The following is a 10,906-nucleotide window of genomic DNA, read 5'->3' on the forward strand; positions in this document are numbered from 1 at the left end:
CCTTGGCAATCTCGTACCTTTGCTTCTTCTGCCTCGCCAAGCATGGCCGCAGGTGTGGCTATGACCGCCCGTGCACAAGTAAAAGGGGTACAGAAAGGCCCCTACTTTTGTACACCGACAATGAGATTATGCAACTCTCGAATACCAAAGGAACACTTTGTGTGCTATTAAACATCACAATGTAACTGGGTGATTATAAAGATGCTCTACAGGTGTCTCCGATGGTGTTTGTTGAGTTGGCATAGATCAAGATTAGGATTTGTCAGTCCGTGTATCGGAGAGGTATCTCTGGGCCCTCTCGGTAATGCACATCACTATAAGCCTTGCAAGCAATGTGACTAATGAGTTAGTTGCGGGATGGTGCATTACAGAACGAGTAAAGAGACTTGCCGGTAACGAGATTGAACTAGGTATGATGATACCGACGATCGAATCTCGGGCAAGTAACATACCGATGACAAAGGGAATGACGTACGTTGTTATGCGGTTTGACCGAAAAAGATCTTCGTAGAATATGTAGGAGCCAATATGAGCATCCAGGTTCCGCTATTGGTTATTGACCAGAGATGTGTCTCGGTCATGTCTACATAGTTCTCGAACCCGTAGGGTCCGCACGCTTAATGTTTGATGACGATTTGTATTATGAGTTATGTGATTTGATGACCAAAGTTTGTTCGGAGTCCCGGATGAGATCACGGATATGATCTGGTGCGGAATGTGTCCTTGTGGACCTACGAAGTTAAGTAACTTGATCCGAAGCTTCATGATCATCATCATTAACTTCCTCCCCAGTCGGTGTAGGCACCACAGGAACATTTTCCCGCGCTGCGCTACTCTCCGGTTCGGAAGGGGTGACCATCACCTCATCAAGTTCCACTTTCCTCCCACTCAATTCTTTCGAGAGAAACTCCTTCTCCAGAAAGGACCCGTTCTTGGCAATGAAGATCTTGCCTTCGGATCTGAGGTAGAAGGTATACCCAACAGTTTCCTTAGGGTATCCTATGAAGACGCATTTTTCTGACGTGGGTTCGAGCTTTTCAGGTTGAAGTTTCTTGACATAAGCATCGCATCCCCAAACTTTTAGAAACGACAGCTTAGGTTTCTTCCCAAACCATAATTCATACGGTGTCGTCTCAACAGATTTAGACGGAGCCCTATTTAAAGTGAATGCGGCAGTCTCTAAAGCATAGCCCCAAAATGAGAGCGGTAAATCGGTAAGAGACATCATAGATCGCACCATATCCAATAGAGTGCGATTACGACGTTCGGACACACCATTTCTCTGAGGTGTTCCAGGCGGCGTGAGTTGTGAAACTATACCACATTTCCTTAAGTGTGCACCAAACTCGTGACTTAAATATTCTCCACCACGATCTGATCGTAAGAATTTTATTCTCCTGTCACGTTGATTCTCAACTTCACTCTGAAATTCCTTGAACTTTTCAAAGGTTTCAGACTTGTGTTTCATTAGGTAGACATACCCATATCTACTTAAGTCATCAGTGAGGGTGAGAACATAACGATATCCTCCGCGAGCCTCAACACTCATTGGACCGCACACATCGGTATGTATGATTTCCAATAAGTTGGTTGCTCGCTCCATTGTTCCGGAGAACTGAGTCTTGGTCATCTTACCCATGAGGCATGGTTCGCACGTGTCAAATGATTTGTAATCAAGAGACTCCAAAAGTCCATCTGCATGGAGCTTCTTCATGCGCTTGACACCAATGTGACCAAGGCGGCAGTGCCAAAAGTATGTGGGACTATCGTTATCAACTTTACATCTTTTGGTATTCACACTATGAACATGTGTACCATCAGGTTTGAGATTCATCAAAAATAAACCATTGACCAGCGGGGCATGACCATGAAACATATCTCTCAAATAAATAGAACAACCATTATTCTCGGATTTAAATGAGTAGCCATCTCGAATTAAACGAGATCCAGATACAATGTTCATGCTCAAAGCTGGCACTAAATAACAATTATTAAGGTTTAAAACTAATCCCGTGGGTAGATGCAGAGGTAGTGTGCCGACGGCGATCACATCGACCTTGGAACCATTCCCGACGCGCATCGTCACCTCGTCCTTCGCCAGTCTCCGTTTATTCCGTAGTTCCTGTTTTGAGTTACAAATATGAGCAACCGCACCGGTATCAAATACCCAGGAGCTACTACGAGTACTGGTAAGGTACACATCAATTACATGTATATCACATATACCTTTGGTGTTGCCGGCCTTCTTCTTGTCCGCTAAGTATTTGGGGCAGTTCCGCTTCCAGTGACCACTTCCCTTGCAATAAAAGCACTCAGTTTCAGGCTTGGGTCCATTCTTCGACTTCTTCCCGGTAACTGGTTTACCGGGCGCGACAACTCCCTTGCCGTCCTTCTTGAAGTTCTTCTTACCCTTGCCCTTCTTGAACTTAGTGGTTTTATTCACCATCAACACTTGATGTTCTTTTTTGATCTCCCCTTCCGCTGATTTCAGCATTGAATATACCTCAGGAATGGTCTTTTCCATCCCCTGCATATTGTAGTTCGTCACAAAGCTCTTGTAGCTTGGTGGAAGCGACTGGAGGATTCTGTCAATGACCGCGTCATCCGGGAGATTAACTCCCAGCTGAGACAAGCGGTTGTGCAACCCAGACATTCTGAGTATGTGCTCACTAACAGAACTGTTCTCCTCCATTTTACAGCTGAAGAACTTGTCGGAGACATCGTATCTCTCGACCCGGGCATGAGCTTGAAAAACCAGTTTCAGCTCCTCGAACATCTCATATGCTCCATGTTTCTCAAAACGCTTTTGGAGACCCGGTTCTAGGCTGTAAAGCATGCCGCACTGAACGAGGGAGTAATCATCAGCACGTGATTGCCAAGCGTTCATAACGTCTTGGTTCTGTGGGATTGGTGCATCACCTAGCGGTGCTTCTAAGACATAATCTTTCTTGGCTACTATGAGGATGAGCCTCAGGTTCCGGACCCAGTCCGTATAGTTGCTGCCATCATCTTTCAGCTTGGTTTTCTCTAGGAACGCGTTGAAATTGAGGACAACGTTGGCCATTTGATCTACAATACATAGTGTAAAGATTTCAGACTAAGTTCATGATAATTTAGTTCATCTAATCAAATTATTTAATGAACTCCCACTCAGATAGACATCCCTCTAGTCATCTAAGTGAAACATGATCCGAGTTTAACTAGGCCGTGTCCGATCATCACGTGAGACGGACTAGTCAAGATCGGTGAACATCTCCATGTTGATCGTATCTTCTATACGACTCATGCTCGACCTTTCGCCTCCGTGTTCCGAGGCCATGTCTGTACATGCTAGGCTCGTCAAGTCAACCTAAGTGTATTGCGTGTGTTCCAAGGCCATGTCTGTACATGCTAGGCTCGTCAACACCCGTTGTATTCGAACGTTAGAATCTATCACACCCGATCATCACGTGGTGCTTCGAAACGACGAACCTTCGCAACGGTGCACAGTTAGGGTGAACACTTTCTTGAAATTATTATAAGGGATCATCTTACTTACTACCGTCGTTCTAAGAAAATAAGATGCAAAAACATGATAAACATCACATGCAATCAAATAGTGACATGATATGGCCAATATCATTATGCTCCTTTGATCTCCATCTTCGGGGCACCATGATCATCTTCGTCACCGGCATGACACCATGATCTCCATCATTGTGTCTTCATGAAGTCGTCACGCCAACGATTACTTCTACTTCTATGGCTAACGCGTTTAGCAACAAAGTAAAGTAATTTACATGGCGTTATTCAATGACACGCAGGTCATGCAAAATAATAAAGACAACTCCTATGGCTCCTGCCGGTTGTCATACTCATCGACATGCAAGTCGTGATTCCTATTACAAGAATATGATCAATCTCATACATCACATATATCATTCATCACATCTTCTGGCCATATCACATCACATCACACTTGCTGCAAAAACAAGTTAGACGTCCTCTAATTGTTGTTGCAAGTTTTTTTACGTGGTTTGTAGGTTTCTAGCAAGAACGTTTCTTACCTACGTATGACCACAACGTGATTTGCCAATTTCTATTTACCCTTCATAAGGACCCTTTTCATCGAATCCGTTCCGACTAAAGTAGGAGAGACACACACCCGCTAGCCACCTTATGCAACTTGTGCATGTCAATCGGTGGAACCTGTCTCACGTAAGTGTACGTGTAAGGTCGGTCCGGGCCGCTTCATCCTACAATGCCGCCGAAACAAGAAAAGACTAGTAGCGGCAAGAAGAATTGGCAAACTCAACGCCCACAACTACTTTGTGTTCTACTCGTGCATAGTAACTACGCATAGGCCTGGCTCATGATGCCACTGTTGGGAATCGTAGCATAATTTAAAATTTTCCTACGCTCACCAAGATGCATCTATGGAGTATACTAGCAACGAGGGGAAAGGAGTGCATCTACATACCCTTGTAGATCGCGAGCGGAAGCGTTCCAATGAACGTGGATGACGGAGTCGTACTCGCCGTGATCCAAATCACCGATGACTGAGTGTCGAACGGACAGCACCTCCGCGTTCAACACACGTACGGTGCAGCGACGTATCCTCCTTCTTGATCCAGCAAGGGGGAAGGAGAGGTTGATGGAGATCCAGCAGCACGACGGCGTGGTGGTGGATGTAGCGGGTCTCCGGCAGGGCTTCGCCGAGCTTCTGCGAGAGAGAGAGAGAGAGGTGTTGCAGGGGAGGAGGGAGGCGCCCAAGGCTGTAGGTTGCTGCCCTCCCTCCCCCCCTTTTATATAGGCCCCTGGGGGGCGCCGGCCCTGGGAGATGGGATCTCCAAGGGGGGGCGGCGGCCAAAGGGGGGGAAGGGGTGCCTTGCCCCCCAAGGCAAGGGGGAAGCTCCCCCCCTAGGGTTCCCAACCCTAGGCGCATGGGGGGAGGCCCAAGGGGGGCGCCCCAGCCCACTAAGGGCTGGTTCCCTTCCACTTTCAGCCCACGGGGCCCTCCGGGATAGGTGGCCCCACCCGGTAGACCCCCAGGACCCTTCCGGTGGTCCCGGTACAATACCGGCAACCCCCGAAACTTTCCCGGTGGCCGAAACTTGACTTCCTATATATAATTCTTCACCTCCGGACCATTCCGGAACCTCTCGTGACGTCCGGGATCTCATCCGGGACTCCGAACAACTTTCGGGTTTCCGCATACATATATCTCTACAACCCTAGCGTCACCGAACCTTAAGTGTGTAGACCCTACGGGTTCGGGAGACATGCAGACATACCGAGACGCCTCTCCGGTCAATAACCAATAGCGGGATCTGGATACCCATGTTGGCTCCCACATGCTCCACGATGATCTCATCGGATGAACCACGGTGTCGAGGATTCAATCAATCCGTATGCAATTCCCTTTGTCAAACGGTATGTTACTTGCCCGAGATTCGATCGTCGGTATCCCAATACCTTGTTCAATCTCGTTACCGGCAAGTCTCTTTACTCGTACCACAATGCATGATCCCGTGACTAACGCCTTAGTCACATTGAGCTCATTATGATGATGCATTACCGAGTGGGCCCAGAGATACCTCTCCGTCACACGGAGCGACAAATCCCAGTCTCGATCCGTGCCAACCCAACAGACACTTTCGGAGATACCCGTAATGCACCTTTATAGTCACCCAGTTACGTTGTGACGTTTGGCACACCCAAAGCACTCCTACGGTATCCGGGAGTTGCACGATCTCATGGTCTAAGGAAAAGATACTTGACATTGGAAAAGCTCTAGCAAACGAAACTACACGATCTTTTATGCCATGCTTAGGATTGGGTCTTGTCCATCACATCATTCTCCTAATGATGTGATCCCGTTATCAATGACATCCAATGTCCATAGTCAGGAAACCATGACTATCTGTTGATCAACGAGCTAGTCAACTAGAGGCTTACTAGGGACAGGTTGTGGTCTATGTATTCACACATGTATTACGATTTCCGGACAATACAATTATAGCATGAATAATAGACGATTATCATGAACAAAGAAATATAATAATAACCATTTATTATTGCCTCTAGGGCATATTTCCAACAATCCCTGGATCATAGCTAGCACACACAGTAACAAAAATGAATATCAGTAAGACATACATCATTCTACTACAACGGTAGATCCAGATATATATATGTATATATCATACCTTAGGCACAGCTCAAGCTGGCAGATAATACAGCGGAATTATACGTAGTCGTTAAGTTAGGCTCCATCAACGCCACTAATCTATCGAGATCTGCACATGACAGGTGCAGATGAGTACGTGGAATGTACTCGCAAGTTGCAAACGAGAGTATAACAGATTATATATGCAAGGTAAATATTGGTGGAGGGTTCCTTTGCATAAAGCTAATTTTCTACTATACTAAATTTTGTAAACTTTGTTTGAAATAAAAATAGTTTTTTTAGTATAAAAGATAGGAGTGAGACACCTGGATATACGCACCAGTGCTCATTCTCCAAAATAGTTTTTAAAACATATATAAGGTTGAAGTGAAACACATTCATTGTGCTCATTCCTCAACTTAACCTTTAAAAAATAGACTTTTAGAAAAGAAAGGGGGGATTCTTCTTCAGTCCAAGTCTTCAGTTGCTCAAAATTGCCCGTAACCGGGGGCACGGCTAATCGATTAGGTTAAACCCTCTGCAAAGGTCGTACACGTTCCCCACATGACACAACCAACCCCGTTTATCGTTACACATTTGGGTGTACGACTAGGAGGAGATTGCGACGAAGCCTTTCCGTAACAGCCCCCTATACCTGACCAAGCCGCCCGCAACTTAGGCAATGAAAGCCCCTCTCCGATGGCGGTCCTGAGGTAAGGGTTTCTAGTTAGTACTAAGCTAAGCCAGAGCCCATAGTAGCATGTGGCTGTACTGGAAGCTACATCAAACTGTACTTGGAAGATCTCATTCCCCTAGACGGTAATCCCCACCAAAAACCTGTGTGCAAGACCCCAGTCGGGCGCATTCACTGCAAGACCCCGATGGGCGCAATCACTTGTAGACGCTCCTGTCAATACCATTCCGCCCAGGGAGTAGAAGTAAAATAGTATATAGTTTTGGTTTTTAAAAGTTTTCACAAAACATTGCCCCAAAAGAGGGCAAGTTTATTTGTTTAAAACTTGTTTGATTTTCACCCCACCCATTTGTGCAAGCATGGCCAAGCATGGTAGTTAGTCCTTATGGCTCTAGCTAAAAGTAATACTTTGCAAAACTTTTATAAAATATGCATAGTATTAAAATTTAAAGAGATATGCATAATATGAAAATATAGGTCAAAGCATGATCAATTTGCAACTTGCGTGAGTCTTGAAGTTGATTCCCTACTTGTTATCGTCACTCCTTTACTTTACGATATATCTAACAACGAAAGAAAATACTTCAACACACAACAATTCAAATAAAGATCCAAATAAAGATTCAAATTAACAATACAAACACATTCTTAGGATAATTATCATGTCGTGGCTATGGTTGAGATAAGAAGTTTCTTTGGATGGGAATGTGTCATAGATTTTATTCTAGGGTGGGTCAAGTTGGTTCAAGGGAAGATCATGGTGTCAATATATAGAGTGATTGAGAGACAAGTTTTGATAACCAAATTTTCATAAAGAAACTATTTAGAATATTAGACTTGTGGTCGACTATGAGAATTGAAAGTTACGAGTTTAGGGAATTGGAACTAATAATTGACTAACTCCAAATTTGTGTGGTAGTAACATATGACCACAGAGATTTGTAGGGATCAATCTAAGAGATTTATCTAAGCATAAAATATAATTGGTCGAAGATGTTAAATTATGAGTAAGGAAAGTGATTTTATGGTGTAGAGGCTAAAACATGAACTAAGCATGGTTGAAAAATTAAGGTATGGGTCCTAACAGAAAGGTATGGTTCTAGGGACCATCTTTGGTAATTGGAACAGTTCCATGTGATTTCCAGATTAAAAGATATAGCAAATTATTCATTCCTATTTAAATCAGAACTAAATTTTAATTTGCTCAAAAGTGAAATTTTAAATCTTTACAATAAACTAGAAGTTCCAAAGAATCCGGGGATATCTTATTTGTTGAAATCGGACGTACGGTTTGGGAGATACGAATTTCCGATGTTTGGATATTTTCGACAAAGGGTGAATTTTATTGGCTCAAAAGAAACATCAAGAGGATACAATATAATGAGGATACACCCGGCCTCTGCATAACTAGGATGCACACAGCCAACCCAACACAAACGCTAAAACACACCAACGACTAGCAAAGTCATAAGACCAAAAGCTATGAATAGGTGCGAAAAGGAAAAAAGAAATAAAAAAGCCCCAAAGCGATCAGATCAGCGAACGACAAACTAGAACTGCGACCATATCCGCACCAACCATTGACACCACATTGACGACGAGGATCTTCAACAACAACGCCTTCAAAAAGGAAGCGACACTCAAGCGCCGCCGTCGCCGGATCCAACCAAAAAGGCTAGAATCAAAGTTTTCACCCTGAAGAAACAGTCCGGACGTATCCGAGCAATGCCTCCAACAAGGTCACGATGTAAAAAAAACATCGCCATTGCCAGGGATGACCACTCGGGTCTGACCTAGGCTTTCGCCCCGGAGCTCGAGACCGGGTGCTCGCAGCACCACCATCAAAGTCACACATGTGTTGTCGCCGCCGCTTTTCCACAATCCAAGCAGCTGCAATTTAACCGCTGCCACTCCAACAACATTCCTTTGCGTCATGTCATTGTCCATAATTTGTACCTCACCACCTTAAGTCATTCACCGGATCAAGATATAAAAACTCCCGAATTCACTTTGATGACCCCCGATGTCGTGGATCCATAGAAAATCGTTCATCGCATCTGATACACCTTGCCGTCAACGCTTCAAGATCTCCAATCGCATCCGCCACGACTTCCTCCATCTCCATCGATGCCTTGGGAATCTTAACTTAGACATGTCCCATGACTCCGATAAGAAAACGAAGCTTCGCGGCACGCCCTCTTGAAACCGTGTTGGCTGATAATGTGAGCGCGCGCGACCCGAGTCTTTCCGATATAGGTATCAAGGGGCGACATACGCCAATCCGTATAAATATCTGACATGGAAGATCGGAGAAATCATGTCACCTCGGCCTGTAGTACTCCCAAGCGGTGGCACCACACCCGAGACTAGTTTGTACGTCAATCGGGAGGTGCCGAACCACGAAAGAGGATCACCAATAGCACACCCTGCAGTGCACGGTGTCAGCACCGAGGTGTGATGCGCCGGCAGGCTAGCCGGTCGCTCATCTTCTCCACGCTCTTGTGCTCGGCCCAGGCACAACATGCATGCGCATGTGCATGACCCTGGTAGTGGAACGACATACATCCAGCCCAATATTGGCAGATGCGTTGGTTGCTTGGCATGCACGAGGCGTGGACTTGAGAGATCTTGCCGAACACATCTTGCTCGAAGTAGCCGATCCATGGAGACGATTGCAGATCCAAAGGCCGGCGTCCTGCCAGATCGGGAGGCTATTGGCGACCAGATCGCGATGCCGCCCAAGTAGGACAGTCGCAGCCAGATCGGTAGGCCTGGGATATAGAACGACGACGGCCAGATCGGAAGACCATCAGACTAGAGAAAGAAAAAAGACGAGCGGACATGCCCCGCCGCCGCCGTCCGCCGTGGTACGGCGTCCTCCGGCGGCGGCGTGGTGAACGGGGAGCTGGGGACGGGCCTTCTAAGGTCCCGGCGGCGGCGCCTCCGGAGTCGCCCTAAGCGACCCGGGAGGCAGTTATGTGAGATCTGGTTGGATATTTTTCTGAAAATGTATTACGAGAATTACAGAGACCTCACCGGAGTTGGTCGTCGGCGATGAGGAAGATGGTGGCTCGGGCGTGCTCCGGTGAATTAGGAGTGTCGGACGGTGGAGAGGGGGTCTCTCTGAAGACGATGGAGTAGGATATGGCGACGAACTTGTTCTGTACATATGCCACGGGCTCGCTGGAATCCTTCCGGGCGGCGGTGGAACTCGACCCCGTCGGGCGAGTGCTCTCGCTGTGGAATCAAGAGGTCTGAAGGGTCAGAGAGGCTAGTGTATGATAGATAATAAGAAAAGCGCGGAAATTAGGGTCTGAGTTCCACGTACGGCGATGCTACCTTCCTCAATTCGTGGCTGCAGTGATGAACTTCGGCGAGAGATTACTCTATGTACAAGGGAATAGGCAGAGGGATTTCTAGACGTGAAGAAGGAGGGTGAGAAGGCGTCTGCCGGGGTACCGTTTATAGGGCAGGGGAGAGCCGGAGTTGAGCGGGGCGTCGCCGGGATTAATGTGTTTAATGGCTGCAGTTTCAAGCGTTCGTGGTGGCCATTATGGCTGTCTACGAGGCGCACTAGGGGGTGGGAACGGTCGAAGGAGGTGAGGGGAACCGATTCTGGGGTTAATGGGTGCCGGGGGGAGGGGAGGAGTCGAGACGCAGAGGCAACTCTGCTGCCCGTCAGTTTCTGTAGGTTCTGTAGGTTGTCGTGAGTAAGAAGATGACGGTGAGGAGTTGGGCTGCTCACGTGATGGGCCTAGCCCATGTTAGACTTTAGATTAGAATTTATTTAATTAACTAATAACTGGACAAAACGTTTAGTTATATTAGAAATTAAAATTGTTTACATTAATCTAAATATTATTTAGATTCCAGGAAAATTAGTTTCGGCATTTAACATTATACATTTTGTGTACAAACTACTATTAATACTCTATGGACATAATTGAATTTACTCAAACAAATCGATGTTGAGTTTTGCAAATTCATAAAAGGATAATTTTACCGTATTAAATATTTCGATTTTTTTTGGAGAAGTCACATTATCTCCTCTCATTAATTTTAAT

The 10,906-nt window shown here is 45.9% G+C and overlaps 1 long non-coding RNA gene across 1 annotated transcript; it reads right to left on the reverse strand.

Moving 5' to 3' along the window:
* Positions 1-6,088: 6,088 nt before the first annotated feature.
* LOC123124452 (uncharacterized) lies at positions 6,089-10,507 on the reverse strand. Its single transcript, XR_006461085.1, has 3 exons — positions 10,182-10,507; positions 9,879-10,079; positions 6,089-6,278 (listed from the first exon to the last, which is right to left on the reverse strand). It is a non-coding gene; the product is annotated as an uncharacterized lncRNA (long non-coding RNA).
* Between the last annotated feature and the right edge of the window lie 399 nt (positions 10,508-10,906).

This window comes from Triticum aestivum, chromosome 5D, assembly GCF_018294505.1.
Source record: "Triticum aestivum cultivar Chinese Spring chromosome 5D, IWGSC CS RefSeq v2.1, whole genome shotgun sequence".
Lineage (NCBI taxonomy): Eukaryota > Viridiplantae > Streptophyta > Magnoliopsida > Poales > Poaceae > Triticum > Triticum aestivum.